This window comes from Scatophagus argus, chromosome 13, assembly GCF_020382885.2.
Source record: "Scatophagus argus isolate fScaArg1 chromosome 13, fScaArg1.pri, whole genome shotgun sequence".
Classification (NCBI taxonomy): Eukaryota; Metazoa; Chordata; class Actinopteri; family Scatophagidae; genus Scatophagus; species Scatophagus argus.
Genome location: NC_058505.1, coordinates 22,296,090 through 22,316,060, shown reverse-complemented (window position 1 = coordinate 22,316,060; position 19,971 = coordinate 22,296,090).

Genomic DNA, 19,971 nt, shown 5'->3' with positions numbered 1-19,971 from the left:
AAACAGTGTGTTTCAGACAAAATCCTCTTTTCCTCATAATAGATCTGATGTCAGCAGAGGGAGTGACTCCATAGAATGGGTGGTGCTGGAATCCCATTGGTAGAGCCTGTGTCGATACCAGCTCAAGCTGATACCAATTCTCATTGTATTCAATAGACATTTTTGATTTATTTTAATCATCCAGTGAGTCTTTAATGCCTATAGGCAGATATACTTTGTTTACTCTAAGTTCTATGCTTTGCTTTTGTTTACTATTTGGATCTACCAGATGAAAATATGTTTCAAGCGGCTGTTACTAAACACTGTATATCAAATATATTTTTGGCCAGATCAGTCTGATGATGTTTTACCTTGTTGATGTTACACAGTCTTTTGACATAAATGTTTCTGCTTTATGTACTGTAAAGGTCTATCCCACTTTGCAGTGCACAGCTACATTATTTCTCTGTTGTGCACCACTGTCCTATCAGGACAGGGCAGCCACTTTCTTGGGCCAGCTTACTGTTATCAGCTCCCACTCATATCTACTTTGGTCATGAGGGCTGTGCAGCCACAGCAACTCTGACCAAAGAGCATAAATTGTTATTTTGCAACACAGACCATTACCATTCCATTGCTAACTTGCCCATTTTTCAACCATGTGATCTGGGGCCAATAGTTTTGCTAGAAAAACAGAAACCCACTAGTGTGGTTACTACTCAGCCTGGTTCTTCAGATTCCTTTTCTATTTTCTATTTTCATTCCTGTCTGTCGCCATCAAACTGCTAAACTCAGCACTGTGACGGACAGACTTACTTTATATATACAATGTATATATTGTTTTTACACATGTAAATACCTGTACTTTTAGATTTTAGATTTATAGTTAACTTGTTTTGTTTATCCTATTTTTATACCTTTCACTTTTCTTTCTTGGTCGGGAATACTGCAAGTGCAATGTCTGCACGAAAAAGAATTTCCCTTTGGGGATAAATAAAGGAATTCTGATTCTGATTCTGATTCTTACATTGAGTGGTTGTTAGATCTCCATGCATTACTATGCACACTTAAGGCAACTGGTGTGACGTGACAAGATGGCACCTATATCTGTTGGCCCCTCAGCTCAGACCTGTTTGTCCAGTGCTCTGAAGCTTGTGATTCTCACACTGTCTTTCATTCCAGGTGTCACCACCCTAATTATTACTGTATATGAGAAGCTCCTTGGATGTTCAACATAAAGCTTATCTACACCCATAAAACTTAAGTCACTCACATTTCTCTACTCTCTGCTCTGTTGCATGTGCTTGTGATTGTTGCAGGGAAAGGTGAAATCAAAGTCAGGGTAAATACTAGATTTGGGCATCCCTGGGCCCAGTCATCCAAATAAAGCAGGGGCCACAGAGATCTTCAATTTGCTTAACAATCACTGGACCTGAGATACTATCATCTCCTCTTGCATTCCCCCAATGAAATATGAAACAGTTATAGGTTCTTTGCTTTAAGACCAAAATGGAATCAGGGAAAGAGTGTGTTTATGTGGGTTTATAGGCCCCCCCTCCGAGCCAGACAAAGACTTTAAAGCAGAATTATTCAGCTTCCCTTTTGTATTGTCCCATTGTATGACAGACTGTTGATCCTGGGTGATTAAAATTCAGGTATGTTGTCCGGGTAACCTTATGTCAATTTCATACATGTCCTTGATTCTTTTGTTCTTCTTCAGCATATAGATAAACCTATGCATTTACAAGCACAAAGTTAACTTTATTTATGTCTTATGGGTTTTCTATTCTTAATATAAACATCAAGTATATGTTTTTCCTGATCAAATGTCTATGACCTTTGATGCCACCTTATCTAGTCCTCTGTGCAATGTCAAAACCCCTGGTTACCCAGGGAATACCATTACATAATTCCCCTTCTTGCAAATCAGGTTGCAGAAGCTCATCAAAGAAATGTCATCATAACTTATTTCTTCTGCTTTTGATCTGCATTTTCAGAAAAATTAATTTCCCTCTTCAACTATGCTTGACTCTGAAGCTGCCCTCAAACAGACACCCCAGACTTAAACCCCATTAGATGAACAATTAGACGATTTAACCCATTCTTTTAGCCAGGCACGTCAGAAAATTGAGTGAAGATGTAAAAAAGATATCTGAGTTTCATTTGAAATTTTAAAAACTTAGGGCAATTTCAACTGGTTTCTTTGTCTTGCTTGTGAAACATCTTCATACACATGAAATTCACAAAATCCCTCTATGATGTTACCCCTTGTTGTTAAATGTTTAAATAACAGTCAGCCCATCTCTAAAGTGCCATTTGAATTAAGAATAATGGAGAAAATTGTGGTCTCACATCTGCACCCATTCTTGAATACTAATGAGATCCTTGATCCCTTTCAACTGGGCCAAAGCCCTCAACAGCATTGAAACAGCTCTGTTTAAGGACAGACAAATGATCTGTTGCCCTCTGTTGACTCTAGGGAAAATCCCATCTTGATTAATGTCATTCTGATATTACTTTTGCCTTTGATACAGTGGATCATGACAGCTTTTTTAACAGGTCTCCTCAAGTGCCCTTACAACAGTTATACTGGTATTAAGGGCACTTAACTGGTTTAAATCCTACCTCGGAAATCAATTTTGTTCCAAGCAAACAAAATATTGTAATGATAGATTATTATAATATTGTAGAATAACACTCTAAGTGGACTTAAAAATCATCAGCAATAACAAATTATTAAAATATATAAAATGTAATTGCATAATTAGATAATCAAACCAGAACAGCCAGAATTTTAATATCTGGTAACATTCAATACCCCAGACCATTATAGTTTTTTGCTCATCAACATCATCTGAAATCATCAACATGAGATCTCATTAATTCCAAGACAGTTTACGCATAAATTGTCTAGTAGAGGTGTAGCTTTACTGCTGGGGGGCAGGTTAGAAACACCTTTTTCACTCAATGTACCAAGCCAAGCTACTTATCAGTAAATCAGAACCTACTGAAGAACCTACTGGTGAAACCCAACTCCAATGCCCGCTGGGGTCATGCATGTCCGAGTCCACACAGTTAAGGCTGCGGGCAATATCCCCATCACTATTAAACAAATGTGTGTTTTGCTTCCAACTAAACATTGGAGCAAAGCATAGTTTCATAGAATGTTTACTTCAAACATAACACTATCAAGTGGGTGAAAGGGTTTGGCTTTCCTCTGAAGACATTCCGCTCAAGGCTGAGTCTAAAAAGCTCTCTCCTTGGATTTTGGGACCTTTTGTGATTGAAAAAATAATCAGTTCTTCAGTAGTGAGGCTCAAACTTCCTCCCTCCCTTTGGGTTCACCCCACCTTTCACATGTTCCAGATTAAGCCAGTCACCTCCAGTCAGTTGTGTCCTCCTTCCAGGCCCCCTCCACCCGCCTGGCTCATCGACGGCTATCCAGCATTCATGGTTTGTCATTTGCTGGACATCAGGCAGCGGAGTACAGGGTTGCAGAATCTGGTCGATTGGGAGTGGTATTGCCCTGAGGAGCGCTTCTGGGTACCTTGCTTGCTGTGTTCCATTTAAAGGTAATCAACTCCTCTCGTCTGGTTGCTTAAAAGGACTGGCTCTCCTGTACCTCCTCACCAGATTGTCTTGACTCATATGCGGTATCACATCAGGTCATTTTGTAATATCTATTGCTGAAAGACTTTCCTGTGCTCATCCTGTACCTTGTTCCATCCAAGTTCACTGCATCTGCTGCAACGTCCAGTTTCTGCTCCTGTTTCTGACCTACCAGGTTGGATTTAGTCTCCGTCCTCAGCCAGCCTGCTTTGTGGAACATTTCTTTTTATGCTAGACCACACACACTGACCTGCCACCTGGTTCCCTTTGTTTTTGGACTCAGTCATAGCGAACTTTCCCTGCCTGAAGTCACTAGTACTTTGTTAATTTCAGTATTATTTCAGTAAACTCTGTGTAAATGTGTGTTCCCGGACTCAGTGTCTGCTCCTTATGGTCCCAATTTCCTACCAATCCTAACACTGCCTTAAAAAGGAGTGGTTAGCAAGAAACTCCATTTGATGTCCATGTAACTTATGCTATTTGTTGCAACAGTTTCTTGCCAACAACTACTTAGAATGAATGTGGTAGATTATAAAGTGATTATGAATGGCACAATTTATAATTTTGTATTTATATGGGTTGTTAGCAGCAAGTGTAGCCAAGGACTCAACAGATTTGGGTTGATGTAGGGGGATTCGTGAAGCTCAGTTATCTTTTGGAGCCCAGTGAATTAATTGACTTGTACATGTCTATGGTACAAAATATCACCATAGTCAAGAATAGACATGAAATTCTTTTTTGTGTCAATAGTTGAATATGGTGGAATCTCAGTGGTGGAAACTGAAAATATTATGGATTTTGTCTTCTCTGCATTTAAAACTTATGATGGAGAACTGATGGTTGAAAATCATCAAAGGCAGATTGGAGATGGGTCAGGACTTGGGTTAGGGTGGAACCAGGGGCATACAAAATTGTGTCGTCAGCAGAGTATTAGACATTGAAGTATCGATCAGGAAGAATGAGACAATGTTATCAATAGCTGAGATTGCAGCTGTAAAGGAGCATAGTTTAATTTAGAAATAGCGAAATTTATTGTTGACACCATATATTGACCCATAATTGCAATTTCTGCTGTGCTTTACAGTTCCGGTTACTGTGTTGAGAGTTCCTCTTCAGGTATACATAACTTGAAAATAAACAAAAATAAAGGCACAGTCTTTTGACATATGGATCTCACAAATGTACCTAAAAAAATATTTACCTCTATGTTTGGTATGATTTAAATTTGGTGTCTGATGTAATGATTTTGTAGTTATGTGTAACAGGCACAAGTAAAATAAAATAGGGCACAGCCAAAAGTGGCAGCCTGAAGGACTGAAGACTTGTCAAATGACCTCACTTTGCAAAATAACCACATTTACACTGTCTGAACTCAAACTGGTCCTAACAAGGACAAAATTGCTACAACAGACACACACACACACACCTCCCACATGAGATGCAGGCAGTGTTTAGCCTGGAGGCTCTGCTCCACTGCATTACTCGCTTCAGAGGTTAACAAAGCAGAGAGCCATCTGGCCTTATCAGCCTCTTTAGACTGAGTAGAAAGACACAGTGCAAGTTGGACAGGACAGGCAGCACACATTATGCACCTGCATCTGAGAGAGTGACCAGAGGAGAGACACATATAGAAGCAGAGAGAGTTTGAAAATAAGTGGAGAGGACTAGTGTGAGAGATGAAAAAATGCTAGGGGGACTAAAGGAATTCAGCTTCTTTGTTTGGGATTGGGACAAGATTAAATGTCCTGATCCAGGGACAAAACCTGAAACAATTTCAGACTACTAAAATAGTTTTTGTTTTTAAAAATGTTTTTTTTTTTTTTGTTTTTTGGCCAAAACCATTTTTGTGTATTGAGATGACAAGGCTGCAGTATAACTCCAGCTTCAGTCATTTTGACAAAACAACAAAGAGATTTCAAGCTGTCCACATTGCACATTTCAGCAGCAGGTTCAAACTGAAATGAGAGCAGTCTAAATAATATATATATATCTTCAGAAAAATAGATTTGTGTTTTTTTCCCCAATACAAGGTACTTGATATTATAAATATAGCTTTCTTCTGCATGTTCTCCTCTCACTTTTCACTGCAATCCCTCATATACAGACAAGGGAGAATAGAGATGGCAGATAAGAGGAGGATATTTTTCTCTCCTTTAATTTGGAGAGACAGACAAAGATCGAAAGGCGAGAGGAGGAAAGCTAAGCGTACATTTTAGGCTTCAGTGGACGTTTCTCTATTCAAGACCTCAATAACAGACTGGTTCATTTTTAGCATCATTAAATTTGACCAAAATTACACCTATCTTTAAGCATTTGTCACATGATTTTATGTAGGAGATTTAGGCAACCATAGCAGCTACTGCTACTAATATAAGAGAAATAAAACATGTCCAAGAGTATTTGTCATAGAGTGGCATGTAGGAAAAGTAATTTAGGCAAATAAAGTAGTCAAGAAACAGAAGGCAGAGTGTGCCCACTCAGGGAGTGAATTTGAGACAATTATATCACATCTACCATCTCTTCTGTAGTAGCAGTATATTGCATTATATCACATCTATTAGTATATATTAATACTATTATGTACATAATGTACTGTTTGCAATACAAAAACACAACTTAAAATTACACTATATGCTCTAATGTTTATATGTACACTTTTTTATTTATTTCATTTTATTCTTGTCGATAAGTGAGTGACCTCAACAATTGTACAGTTCTTTTGTGTATTCTAAGGTGGTATGCGTAATGCATATTTATGGACAAAACGTCCAAGTAACGAATTGATTTGGATTGATTTGTTTTGTTTTGTTTGTTTGTTGTTTTTTGGGGGAAAGCTATTGAGTGACTTGCAGGTGGGTTCTAAATTCCACCCCCATTCAGGTACATATAATTACACTCATCAAGCTCAGTATATATTTACACAGTTATCTGAAAAACAGCTTGGCCAACAGACCAGTTGGCCAATTTTTCAGTATCTTAAAGTGACATTTCATCTGAATTTTCTTGGCCAATTGGCCCAAAATTTAGTCAGGATCATCTATAGACTTGACTATCTTTAAGTCATGCCAATTATTTTTTGTCATTTTTTCCTCTTTAATTAGCAACAAATAGAGTCATGTGAAACATGCCTTGAAAGTCATAGGCTACACCAAATATTCTATTGTAGAGTCATATCATTCAACAGGGCTTCAGCATATTGTCATGAACGCATTTGATTATTTTAAAGAAATCCCAGTTTTTCAGTCACTTCCATTGTGCTCAACTGCTTTTAGAAAACTGTTCATAGAAACATCCCAGCTAGCCTTGACACTCACCAGTTTGAAATTCAGCCAGTGATGGTGGAATGCAAACAGCAGTGAAAAGATATCAGGAGGAAATCAGCAGTCTTGAGTAGTGCACAGGGAAACAACCTACTGCTCATAATCAACAAAACCAAGGAACTAATTGTTGATTTTAGAAGAAACATACCTCAGCCTATGTCAGGTGGAGAAGGTGAATAAAAGTCCTACTAACTTTTGCAACTTTTATAAAGAAATGTTAGAGAGCATCTTGATTAGAAACATCACAGTGTCACGAGATGTGCATGATCCAGCTAGTGATAAAATGTGGAGCATCAGGTGAGGTGCACAGAGCTCAAAGGATGCTACAAGACAGCACCTACCTCAGCAACAGCCTGTTAACCATTCCACTATACCAAAAGATACAGAAGCGTCTGCTGCTGTACCACAGAGCAGCTTCTTTCCCCAGGCTGTTCCCCTACACTCCAATACAAGGTAAGTTTTATTTTTCTGACTCATTATTTAATCATCCATTTATATAATTTTGTTTTTATGAGTAGTATAAAAAAACTAAAATTTTGTTGTCCTATTTTGTATAATGATAAATAAACTGGATCTTGAATCTACCCTCTAGTATAAGACATAATAGATCTGATCCAAAATGTATTTTCATCACCTCATGCACCTCGATCATACACGCATACTGCAGTCTCCCTGCAGAATTTGAATTGTAGGAGTGATGAGAGGCAAGAGGGAAACAGGCAACAATCAGTTACATTAGAGTGAGCAGTTTGATCCTTCATGTTGTACATTACATGAGCACCTGAGTACATGGAACCATATGCCACTCAGGGGACTGGGCTGCAGTGCTGAGTTATAAAGATGAACTTTCATTTATATGCTTTTTCATATGATCAAGCTGGAAATAAACAGTTGAACACTGGCACATCAAGTACTGATTGATGATCATAGTCATATGCAATTGGATTTGTAATCACTTATTTATTTAACAGTGATTAAACCTGTATTTCTGTTATGCTCAGTGTTGTTTTCTTGTCAGAAAAGGGCCACTGATGTTTAGGTTTCTCGGAATGTGAGTAAGATCCCAGGGAGATTTACAAATTACAACAGAAAAATGGAAAATTGAGAAAGATTCAATAGTGATGGATGCTTTATCATACAAAAGAAGACGCTGTTGTCTGCTTTGCATGCAGTCTCTTTAAAAAAATGGTAAAATACACCCAGATTTAGGGTGTCAGCTTAAAGAACATGAGTTATCAAAGTCATAAGTATTCAACACGAGTTGAAAAGAAGAGAAAAAGAGAAAATGAGGCAGTCCAACAAGAATTGATGCAGCATGAGATAGGGAACCAGAAAGGTGGCATCAGAACAATCATCGCCTACATATGCCAGCTAGCTGAAAGGAACCACACTCTAATGGGTCATAAAAATGTCTTGTATGACAGACACAATGGAAAAATTTTAGCACAGATTGATTCATAGCAAAATTTTATCTTGTACATCAATGAACATGGGCAAGAAAAATCAATAATCTAATCACTGTGTATTTCTTTATCTTCATTATATCCATGAGCCACTGTCCTGGTTTCATTTTATTTCCTCTTATCTTTTTTCTTCCGACTTTCTATAACTAACATTGTACATCATTGTAACTGACTTTAGATGACTTCCAGTCTTCTCTTTGTTATTATGCATTTTCACCAGGCCAATTTAAGGGGATTTATGATTGTCATTGAACAATATGCCAATATGTGGCTTAAGTGGCTGTCAAATCTTTACTTACAGGATAAAACTAGTGGCACTGTGTATTATTTTTTTAACAAATCTCATGTGTGCAAACCAAAAATAATGTATCTGACAAGCATTATGGCTGTATCCACTGAGCCACATTTTTTCACTAGGTTACATGTTTCTTCATTACACACACACTGTAGATTATGTTAAATCAGTCCCACATAAGCCATCCTGCTGCCAGAGATACTTATTAAAGAACAAAATGAAACAGTTTGGATTCTTGTGCTGCTGAAAATAGTTCTCAACAAATAAATATAAATATAATACATAAATGATATATCATTTTTTATTTCATTGAGGAGCAGGAAGGCAAATAAAAGAGTGAGACAGAATTTAGACTGAAAGAATATCCTTTCATATAGACATGCACACGCCCTCACATTCAAACAACCTCTTTGTCAGTCTGAATGTTAGGCTTTCATCCTGTGATTCTCTCCACTTCAGAAAGTCAAAGGTTAGCTATCCCTTTCTCTCCTGATAATTCTTATGATCATACAAGAATGAAGGCTCAAAGCTGGTACCACCTTTGCAAGGCCACCGGAGAGCTGCACAGAAAGGAAATTACTGTTGAATATCAGCTTGGTGCAGATAAGAGCACAAAAGAATGGGTGTTTTGGTGCACCTTATGACTGCAATACTCATGGGGTTTTTATTTTGTTTCATACAGACCGAGAAATTGAGGCTACGCACCTGTCTAAAGTTAGTCATTATGTATGCCCTTTTTGTATAATCTCATGAGAGAAAACAAGATAAGACAATATAAAACAGGAAGAAAGTTTTTTTTGTATTCACGTTTTATTTTTCTCTTGTGATAAGATAAATCTTATTAAAAATTAAATAGAAATACTAAAGGGTTAGTTTGGATTTTTTTGAAGTGGGGTTGTATTAGGTACTTACAATTGTACCATTGTCCCTAGCAGTAGTCAGTGTATTACATACAGTACATGGCGCTGCTGGGAAAGGAGACAGGAGTGCCGACACAGCAGTAAAACTTATTTTGCCCACCTAAAGAAAGACGAAGCAATGATATTTTGGTGTCTTAAAGAGGTAGTTTGGATTCACTATGGTTACGCAATAAAATATCCGATCCAGGCAGTGGTAGACCAGGAACTCTGGTGTAGTCATGACACTGTTACAAAAGTATTCAACTGTGTAATAAAATATAATGATGACCAGACCGGATTGTACCACTGTAGAAGAGGTGAAGGAAAAAAACGTGACATTATTATTCTAATGTTTTTCAGCCAATATCAACACCAACCACATATGACATTTTTAATGTAATGTTAGCACATCTTTAATTTTGATATTTTGGCCTGGTACGGCAGGTTTATGGCAGGTAATGTTGTCTTGATCAATGACAGTTTTCATGACAAAGAAATCTCAAAGTGTCAATTATTCATAAAATAACACAATTAAGCAAATGATGCAGTCAGGAACGTTCGTAAAGACTCTTCAGACCTTCATTAGGTCTGTCTTCAGTCTTCGGTCTAGTCTCTTCAGCTAGTGTTACCCATTTTCCTCTTCTATCACAGATTCTTACCGTTATTTTTTTTTACTTCCCTTTTTCTGCACTTCTCCCTCTCTCTTGTTTTCCTTCATCTCTCAACTCCCCTGCTCTCCCACTGATGTCAGGTAAATTCCAGCAAACATGTTGTGTTTAGCTCCCACCTGCCTGCACCACTAAGTTCATCTGTCAGCTGACTGAGATGCTCTGCAACATGTTAAACAAGCCTTTAGCATTCAGCTGCTGGCCTCTGAGACACTCTGGCTTCAGTGCATGGCCAAAAGCTAGAATTCATTTCCTGTCTGTGTATGTGTAGTACAAAGGGGGATCTGTCACGCTAATGATATTGATCAAAATGAAGCAAGTGGGAGTCATATGCTGGAATTTATTGTTGCTTTAATATAAAAATCCAGCTGTGCTTCCACAGAGTGTTCCTGCAACATAGAGGAGTGTTCCATCTTTAGAAAATAAACACAAGATTGCCTCTTTGGACATAAATACAGAATGTAATTTGTACAGTAAATTGCCTCACGTACAATTATGTTGGCCTCTCATCTTCAATTCGTTGTCATGACAGACATTTAGATTTCCTTCTTTCTTTAGTCATCACACAACATGGAGATGTTTAGACAATATAACAAAGGCACACAGCAATCACAACACTGTACTGTGAAAATTCCTTACAAGGGTTTGACCTCAAATGTACATGTCATGTACACAACACACTGCCAGGGGTCCTCCCAGAATGCACTGAGCTCTTTCTTCCTCTCCTTCTCCTTCTGCACACATTCATGTCCCATTAATGCACATCACCAACTCAACTTCTTCCCTGGAGTCCTTGTGCTTTCTTGTCTCACAGGTTCCCATGGATCGTGGTCAGACCTCCTGCTGTGGTCCTGCTCGAAACCTACTGTGATTACTACTGTTTAGTCATAATCTATTTTAATTCTATTACTACTGTGTGCAGCTACTACCATTATTACTGTTACTACTATTGTTATCATAATCATAATCACCATAGTACCTTCTGTATACTTCATCATTATTATTATCTACAGTTGCAATACTTCTGGTATTATTGCTGTAGCTACACATCTCTGTTTGTGTGCTCATATATTCAAACAGAAAGAAAGTACTTGAATTAAAGCTCACATGACAAACTGCAACAACACTGGTTAAAACCCTTTCATTTCTGCAGCCGTGTAAGTTAGCAAGCTTATCTGGCTTCCAAAATGCTTATGGGGATGTGCTCTTGTGGCTGATTTTGCCTCCTGGGAGTCTCTGTAGACCACCTAGACGAGGACATTAACTGTGTCTGACTTTGGTCGGGACACCTAATAGAGCCTCTTTTTAACAGTACTTTTTCCTAAAAAGCACTACCTCCTCAAAAAGAGCAAATCACAAAATCCCTCCAGGTGGAAAGCATTTTTCTGCAGGCGAGGAGACGGGAGAGCAAAGGGAATAATGGGACTGAGGTGAGCGAAGAGCAGAAGCAGATTGGAGAAATTGTGTATTAGACAAGAAAGTAGAGGAGGGAAAGTGCGTTTGCGTTGAGAGAAGGGAGGGCCACTGGTGCTGTGCCCATTCAGTCTAACAGTTTTATTTTCTATCTTCCCACTGGGAGAAATAGCTAGCCTAAAATAGTTTAACACTGTTAAAAAGGATTGGATTGGATTTCTGGGTGCACTGTATTTCCTGGTGGTGTATTTTTATTATTCCTGTGGATGACTGATAAAACATAATGTAGATGAGTGAACATTACAGGTCTCTAAAATATCAACAAAACAGAATATAAAGTCTCAATCCTGGCACTGCTTACTGGAGATATTCTTCCATACCTTTGTAATTAATGGACATGTTTTAAAAACTATTATCAATAAATTGCTGCAGAACATCTGCATCAACATCTGCATAAATAATGAAAATAAATGTTTTATTACTGAAAGAAACTACAATTATAAAATGAAATTAAATGAGGAATAGCTAATTGGAAGCTAAGATATAAATAACTTAGCTCCAAACTGGAGCCATTTATGTGAATTCATGACCAATTCTGGAAATGGACAGGCAGATCAAAGGGATGACCAGTCGAATTAGTGTTCCCTATATACGACTGAAAAAGCACAGATGTTGCTAGTAACATAAACAATAGCTCTGTTGTATTCAGGTAAGCCATGAGAGTCTGACAGTGAGCCACCCAGAACAATAACAGGAGCCTGAAATTTAATAGTTTATAATAATTTAAACCTGTGCTGTTCCTGTTGTCACATGTCAAATTCTCCTTTGTTAAAAGGGCCAAGTAATTATACTTTGCATAGACAAGGTTGACCCGTCAGGTTAGAAAAATGGACATAGGAACCATTTTCTTCTGTTGTAAAATTGGTACAGTAACACATTTGCTAATAATAATAATAAAAATGATAATGATAATAATAATGTATCAACTATAGTTGTGAACTGCATTAGAGGAAAAAAGTAGAGAGCGTACAAATACCAGGATTCAACTGTTAGTCAGTGTAGAAGGTGGTCCCAATTTAAGACCCAACCTCAGCTATTCTCAAAGACAATCAAATCTAAAAAGAACTCACCACTGGCAACAGTTTTCCTTTAGCACCAGAAGAATTAACATCAACATGACCAACCTGCAGCCCAGGATACCCTCATTCCCAGTGCTTTACAGGGAGCCAATATAACATCTGCTAACCAGTGGCCTCTGTAGCCACAAGTGGCAATCATGGGAGTGTGGTGAATATTAAAAACAGATCAACAGTAAAAAAGACTTGTAAAATCAATGAACTGACACAGTAATTTTAACAGTAAATCTACCTTAGGTTTGTTGTCATTAGCCGCTATTGTCCAGCAAAAACAAATCCCTGAATGTGTTAATGTGATGCTAGGCCTTATGCTCAGACTTGTTAATAGAATTTTTGTAATATTACCTGACCTTAGGACATCAAAGTATATTGCTAACATTCAACATACCAAATATCTGCATGTATTTTTGTAAATCTAAATATCTAAATCAATTAAAAATATCTAATGTAAAATGAGCAACTGCATAAATAATCATCCCCTAGATTGCCCCCTTGGGAACAATCACAGCACCGAGTCTGTGTGGATAAGTCTTATAAGTCAGGTTTGCACATCTGGACCCTGCAATTTTATTACATTCTTCTTTGCAAAAAAATCTAAATATCTAAATCAATTAAAAATATCTAATGTAAAATGAGCAACTGCATAAATAATCATCCCCTAGATTGCCCCCTTGGGAACAATCACAGCACCGAGTCTGTGTGGATAAGTCTTATAAGTCAGGTTTGCACATCTGGACCCTGCAATTTTATTACATTCTTCTTTGCAAAATTGCTCAAGCTAAGAAGCATCCCCACAGCATGATCCTGCCACCACCATGCTTCACAGTGGGGGTGGTGTGCTTGTGGTTATAAGCAGTGTTTGGTGTGCCCCAAACATAGTGTGTAGTCTGTTGGCTCCATCTTGTTATCATCAGATCAAAGAGCAGTAGTCCAGCAGTCCTTGGAGTCTCCCACATGCCTTTGGGCAAACTCTAGTCAAGATTTAATTTGAGCTTTCTTCAACAGGGGTTTTCTCCAGTGTTGTATACTCAGTTGTAGCCTCTCATAGAGATTTTCAGTGCCTTGGATTTTTTTTTTTTTTTTTGACTCTCTTTCTTGACTTATACTTTTCCAGTAACTTCAGTAACTTTTCTCAGAGTTGCTTGGAGTGTTCTATTGCCTTCATGGTGTAATTGTACCTGGAACCATTGACTAACCAGTGACTGGAACTTCTGGAAACAGATGCCTTCATACCACAATCACTTGAGACACATTCACTGCACTGAAGTAATCTCCACTTCATCAGTTGTGAAAGTACAAGCAACAACTGGATGGACCTCTACTAAATCAGGTCAGTCACTTAAAAGAGGGTAAATCTGATTAAAAAAGAAAAAATATATTGACTATAATTCTATTTCTAAATAAAAGGGAAAACATGAAAGCACAACAAGAAGCTGTATTACCTGTCTTGGCATCAACAGAAAAGTAAGGCTTTCCTTCCAGGATGCTGTAAACTATCTTGGCACTGTTCCCGTAGGTTGGATCATCTGCATCAGAGGCTGTCACCTGGAAAACTGATGTTCCTGTGCAGTGAAGGGGATAAGTAAGTCATCAGATGGTGATTAACTAAACGCATTTGCTTCTTTAATGAACATAATTCATTGACAAGAACTTTACTGCTAGTTACTCATAGTTTAGAAAATATTTTTAACAAATATCAAGTAATTTTATGATTTCACTCTCATAATTGTGGCCATTTTGATCAGTGGATCGCTAACTTTGACATCCAGTATTTAGGTATTAATTAATGCTGTAATTGTGGGACCTGTTAAAGGCAGTCTTGGAAAACGGAAACATATTCCACAGAAGAGAGGGACTCTAACTATGTAACTGTAATACATTTGTAGCTCGGATCAACACTACTGCGCTGAAGAATGTTTCATCTTCTAAAAATAAACTTAATATACAAGCTTATCTGGAAGACTGAGCGCCGCCACCCCCCCCCCCCCCCCCCCCCCCCAAGTGGAAGTGTGAGGATGAAGCAGGTTCACTGAGGAGCCAACGCTTAAGATAACATGAGTAAGGTTTGAGGACGTGACATTCTACTTATAAAACCTTGCTAATGTGAGAGGTGAAGTCCAGCTAGCTGTGGAGGAGATATCATGGATGGACATCCCCTTAAACATAGCCCAAGAGGTTGCAAGGCCCCTGGTAGAATGACCCCGCAAACCAGCTGGGGCCTGGGGGCTCGTGCTGGAGTAGGCAAGGGAGATAGCATCTACTATCCACTGAGATGGTCTTTGCTTAGTAATTGGCTTGCCCCTGTGTGGCTTAGCCGATGACACAAACAACTGGTCCCCTTTCCTGATGGCCCTCTTCTCTCCATGTATGTGTGCACAGAACAAACTGGGCACAGCGAGTGCAGACAGAACTGTGGAAAGGTGACTGAATCACTGCCAACTCCACTGGCAAACCTGAGTTCATCACTTTATTGATGAAAACAGGATTAGGTTTCAAGGTTACCCCAAGATTACCATGGGAGAACCGCATACAAGAGGGATGCACAAATAGAGTGTGCCACTCACATGTTTAGCTGTGGTTAGAGCCAGCAGCAAAGCCACCTTAAGAAATAACATTTTCATGTCGATATCTTCTAGTGACTCAAAGCGTTGACACTGAGCATGAGCACTGAGGCTGGGGTCTATCACACCAGACGGTACCCCAGGCACAGGCTGTGCAAAGATGCCCCAGAGACCATTCAGCACATAATAGCAGGGTGTAAGATGATGGCAGGAACAGTGTACATGTATTGCCATAACCAAGTAGTTGGCATAGTGAATAGGAACATCTGCACTGAGTATGGGCTGAAAGTCCCAATGTGGTTGAGAATGACAATGCTAAGATTTTGTAGGACTTCCAGAGCCAGACTGACAAAATGGTGATTGTGAACATTATGGTTGTTGACAAACAACAGCAGAAGGCAGTGGTGATAGATGTGGCAACATCATAAGAGGGAACATTACAAGCTTGAAAAATACCAAGGGCAGAAAGAAGAGCTAGAAAAGATGTGGCAAGTAAAAGCAATACCCATGCTAGTGGTAAAAGGGGCACTAGAGACTGTGACCTCCAAACTGGAATGGAGTGGCTCCAGCAGATTCCAGATACAACATCGGGGTTTCTGTCCAGAACAGTGCAGTCCTAGGAATAGCTAAGGTACTGCGCAGAACCCACAAACTCCCAGGTCCTTGGTAGGGGACATGAGCTTGAGGATATATATGCATGTTTATCCCTCCTGTCGTGTTCACCTCCCGCCCCTTACTTTAGTGTTCCCGGTCAAAGTTGACCGGTATGTTTTAACTGCTCTTAAATTAGCAGTTTTTCACCACCAAATTGTTGTTCAACATTCTTTAGCTGTGAACAATGTCTCAAAGTAGTGTTTGACATGAATTTATAGAATTAGACATTAAATAACTGCAGTGAAAATACAAATGGGCACTGACAATGTATTACAAAATGAACATGTAATGTAAAAAATAAATGGAAAACCAAAGACCAAACTCAACAAGAAGTCGTGTGTGTATGTGTGTGTGTGCATGTGCGTGTATGCATGTGCGTGCATGTGTGTGCGTGTGAATTCATGCACATGAGTGGCATGTGACACTTGTATCAGTTCAGAGTGGGCCTTACAAACATAGGCATCACATTTTCAGCATCTCATCTAAAATCAACAGACCTATGTAGGCTTGGAGGTCTACCGGGTTGATTTGTCTCCAGGTGTCCCCAAATAATTCTGGAGAGAACTGACAGGTTTGTCATCTCCAGTATAATTCCCTCAATGGACTCTGGTAAAAAGAGGTGAAAGATGGACTTGATGTCATCCACACGAGATGTTGCATACCGTGTTGGCCCTGGCGTCATCTTTATGATGTTTTCCACTCTCGCTCTACTTCCTCTGTCCTGGGGGGATGAAGACCAGAGCAAGTGTCCACTCTTGGACTGGAATGTCTTCTCAGATGCCTGTTCTTCAGGTGCCTCTCCCTTTCAATCTGTTGACTGGTCAATCTCCTCAAAGTCTGGATCAAAATCTGTGTTGTCTTCCACTTCCGAGACATCCTCCTCTATCTCTGGTTCAGTTTCAGCGCCCTCTTCATCATGTCCAAAAACCTGGACCAGAACCTCTTCGACAGAGAACCACTTGGTCAGTCGCCTACTCGTTGTGCTTAGAGTAAAAGGTGTGCAAGGCAAACATCAAGCTATATATGTGGGGTCTGTGTGGAGCTGATACACTGATTAGTCTGGAAGGTGTGGTTCACGTTGGGGACAGGCACAAAAGCGTGGGAAAGAGATGGGTTCACATAACAGACACCTGTCTAGTCTGTGTGAAGATATGATACATTGTCTCATCAGGAAGCTGGTTCATGTGGGAGGATCGGCACATAAGCACGGTAAAGAGATGTGTACCAGTAAAAGACATTGTTCAGTCTGAAGTGAGTGAGTGAGTGAGTTGGGGTGGTGTGTATGGGGGTGTTTTCTGTCTGATGGATGAATATAGTGTGGATACCCATTCATTTCCTATGGCGGTCACTTTTGACTGGGAACACCACAGGTGTAACAAGGTTGAGTAAAACACTCAAAATTCAATGAAGGAGGTGATCATCACTTCTATATGTTCAAGTGCATAGTGTGGAGGATATAATAAGACCTTGAGGCAATCAGTTGTAAAACACAATATTTATGAGTGGGGGGGCAACATCCATCCATTCACCCATCATTTATAACTGCTTATATTTTGCAAGGTCGTGAGCTGGATCCAATCCCACCTGACACTGGATGACAAGCAAGTTATACCATGTTTCCAGTTAATCACAGGGTTGACACATGGAGACAAACAGCTATCCATGCTCACATTCACACCTATGGGCAAATTAGATTCACCAATTAAACTTTTGACCTCCAACCTTTCAACATACACTTAACTTTAACACTGCAGGTCAGAGTCTCAGGGTTACCAAGCAGATAATGAGTCCAGCAAGAGACAGGAGAGCAATGAATGAAAGAGGCAGAGAGGCACATAGAGAGAGAGAGAGAGAGAGAGAGAGAGAGAGAGAGAGAGAGAGATGATATTCCACTGAGAGAAGCAGGGAGGTTGACAAATGAGTATTAGATGGGTGGTATAAGTAATGAAGAATGAAGTGGGAAGGATGGACAGTAAATGGAGACAAACAGTCATTGAAAGGAATGAAAGAGACTCAGAATGATATGCAGAAGGCCAGACAGTGAGAGAGATAATGATCAATATATAGAGAGACAAAGACATGAAGTGAGATGATGAAAGTGAAGACAGAGAAATGCTGCCAGCTGGACTTTATGCTCTGTCAGCTGTCTGTTTTTACAAAGTCATGTTGTTTGATTGATGATGGAAAGCAATGGGAGGGTGGCCTGACAGTTCCTATGGTAGAAGGAACGCTGTTAACTGTGTTTAAATCAAAATCCAGCTGACCAGCATAGTGTGGTATAGGAGGACAGTAGACACATAAGCAGAAGAATACTTAGCAGCCTAGAGCACTTTAAGTGTGCTCACTTTCTTTGTTGTAGTTCTCTTCTGTAATGTGGTTACATGTGTTCATGTATCTGATCATCTAAATTCTTCTTCCTCTGAACACATATGGCATATGGTATAAGTTCACTCTCCTCATGTATCATATTTTGCTTTACACTCCCCGTCATGTTCTTTGGGATTGCCTTGATTACTTTCACGTCTTGCTGGGATTTTTTGTTGGACTTGTTTTACTTGGGCACCCAGCTGTCCAGAGCTCACTGACTCACTATCATGGCTCACAGGAAATAACAAGCCATTTCGATTTTTATTGATTAAACCTGTGTGTTCCAATTAAGTCAGTGTCTGTTAAAACAGTGTGTAAGACTTACCAATATCAGACATCTCAGGCACAGTTGCAGAAAATGGTCCATCCAGGAATGTTGGAGCATTGTCATTGACATCCTGGACCTTGATGATGAACTCTGACTCTGCCTCCAATGAGCGGTTCGTCCGCCAGTCAATGGCCCTTGCGTGTAGGACATACTGGGACTTCCTCTCTCGGTCCAGGCTCTTGGCAGCGTGGATGTCACCCGATGTCTCGTCAATGATGAAGATAGATCCGGCCCCCTCACCAGACAGGATGTATCTCACAGATCCATCGCCCTTGTCAGAGTTGGAGTGGAGCTGGAGATGTAAGAAGGAGAAAATAAATGTGGTAAGGGATGGAGCGGTATAGTGAATAACACTCTGAAATACAGGGGAATTGCCAAGTGTAAGGATGAGTCAGTTGATAGTGAGGAGAAGGAAATGAGCTATCCAATCAGCTATCCAATCCAACAAGGGGAAGCAGAAGTTCCAGAGGATGACAGCTTGTACAAAAGGTGCAACATCTGAAAAAAAGTTACTGTCACAGTAAATGGAAAAAGAAGAATGTGGCAGAACATGTACCACATGCATTCTATCCCTGGTAGGATGTGTCACAGACTAAATTAAAGATGTCAAAAAGAGAGACAAATAAGTAACAGAGAAAGTGAAATTGAGACCCCCTGATAAACAGTAGTTCAGTTCTTGTAAGGTATAAATCAATGGCCGTGGCCTAGAGGTTGGAGAAGCGGTTTTTGATTGGAAGGTCGCCGGTTCGATTCCCCCACTGGATGGGCAGGAAAAAATTTGGGTGTGGTGGAGTGATAATGTCCCCATCCTCCATTAGCCAGCTGATGTGCCCTTGAGCAAGGCACTTAACCCGCAATATGCTCCCTGGGTGCTTGATGCAGCCCACTGCTCCTGTGTGTTTCACTGCATGTTGCATGTGTGTGTGTTTCAATCAGTGATGGGTGAAATGCAGAGAAGTAATTTCCCAGCTTGGAAAAAAAAAAAAATCTGTTCTGTGGCTGTGAAGTTCTAACTGTGTGGGCTCTGGGCTTCAATGAAAATTAAGCTAACATGCTAACAGCCTGCATGCCTTCACACACCCTGCATTCCAAAATATCATTTAAGGCAAATCATAACACAGTTGATGCCAAAAAATGAACCAGAAACAGACAGCACGATGCAATGAATTTAAGAGAGGGAAAGAACAGAAATATCTTGCCAGTATAAGCTCGAACAATACTGCAATGTTAAGACAAAGAAAATCTATCTCCCTGGCACAGAATAAAACATTTAAAACAA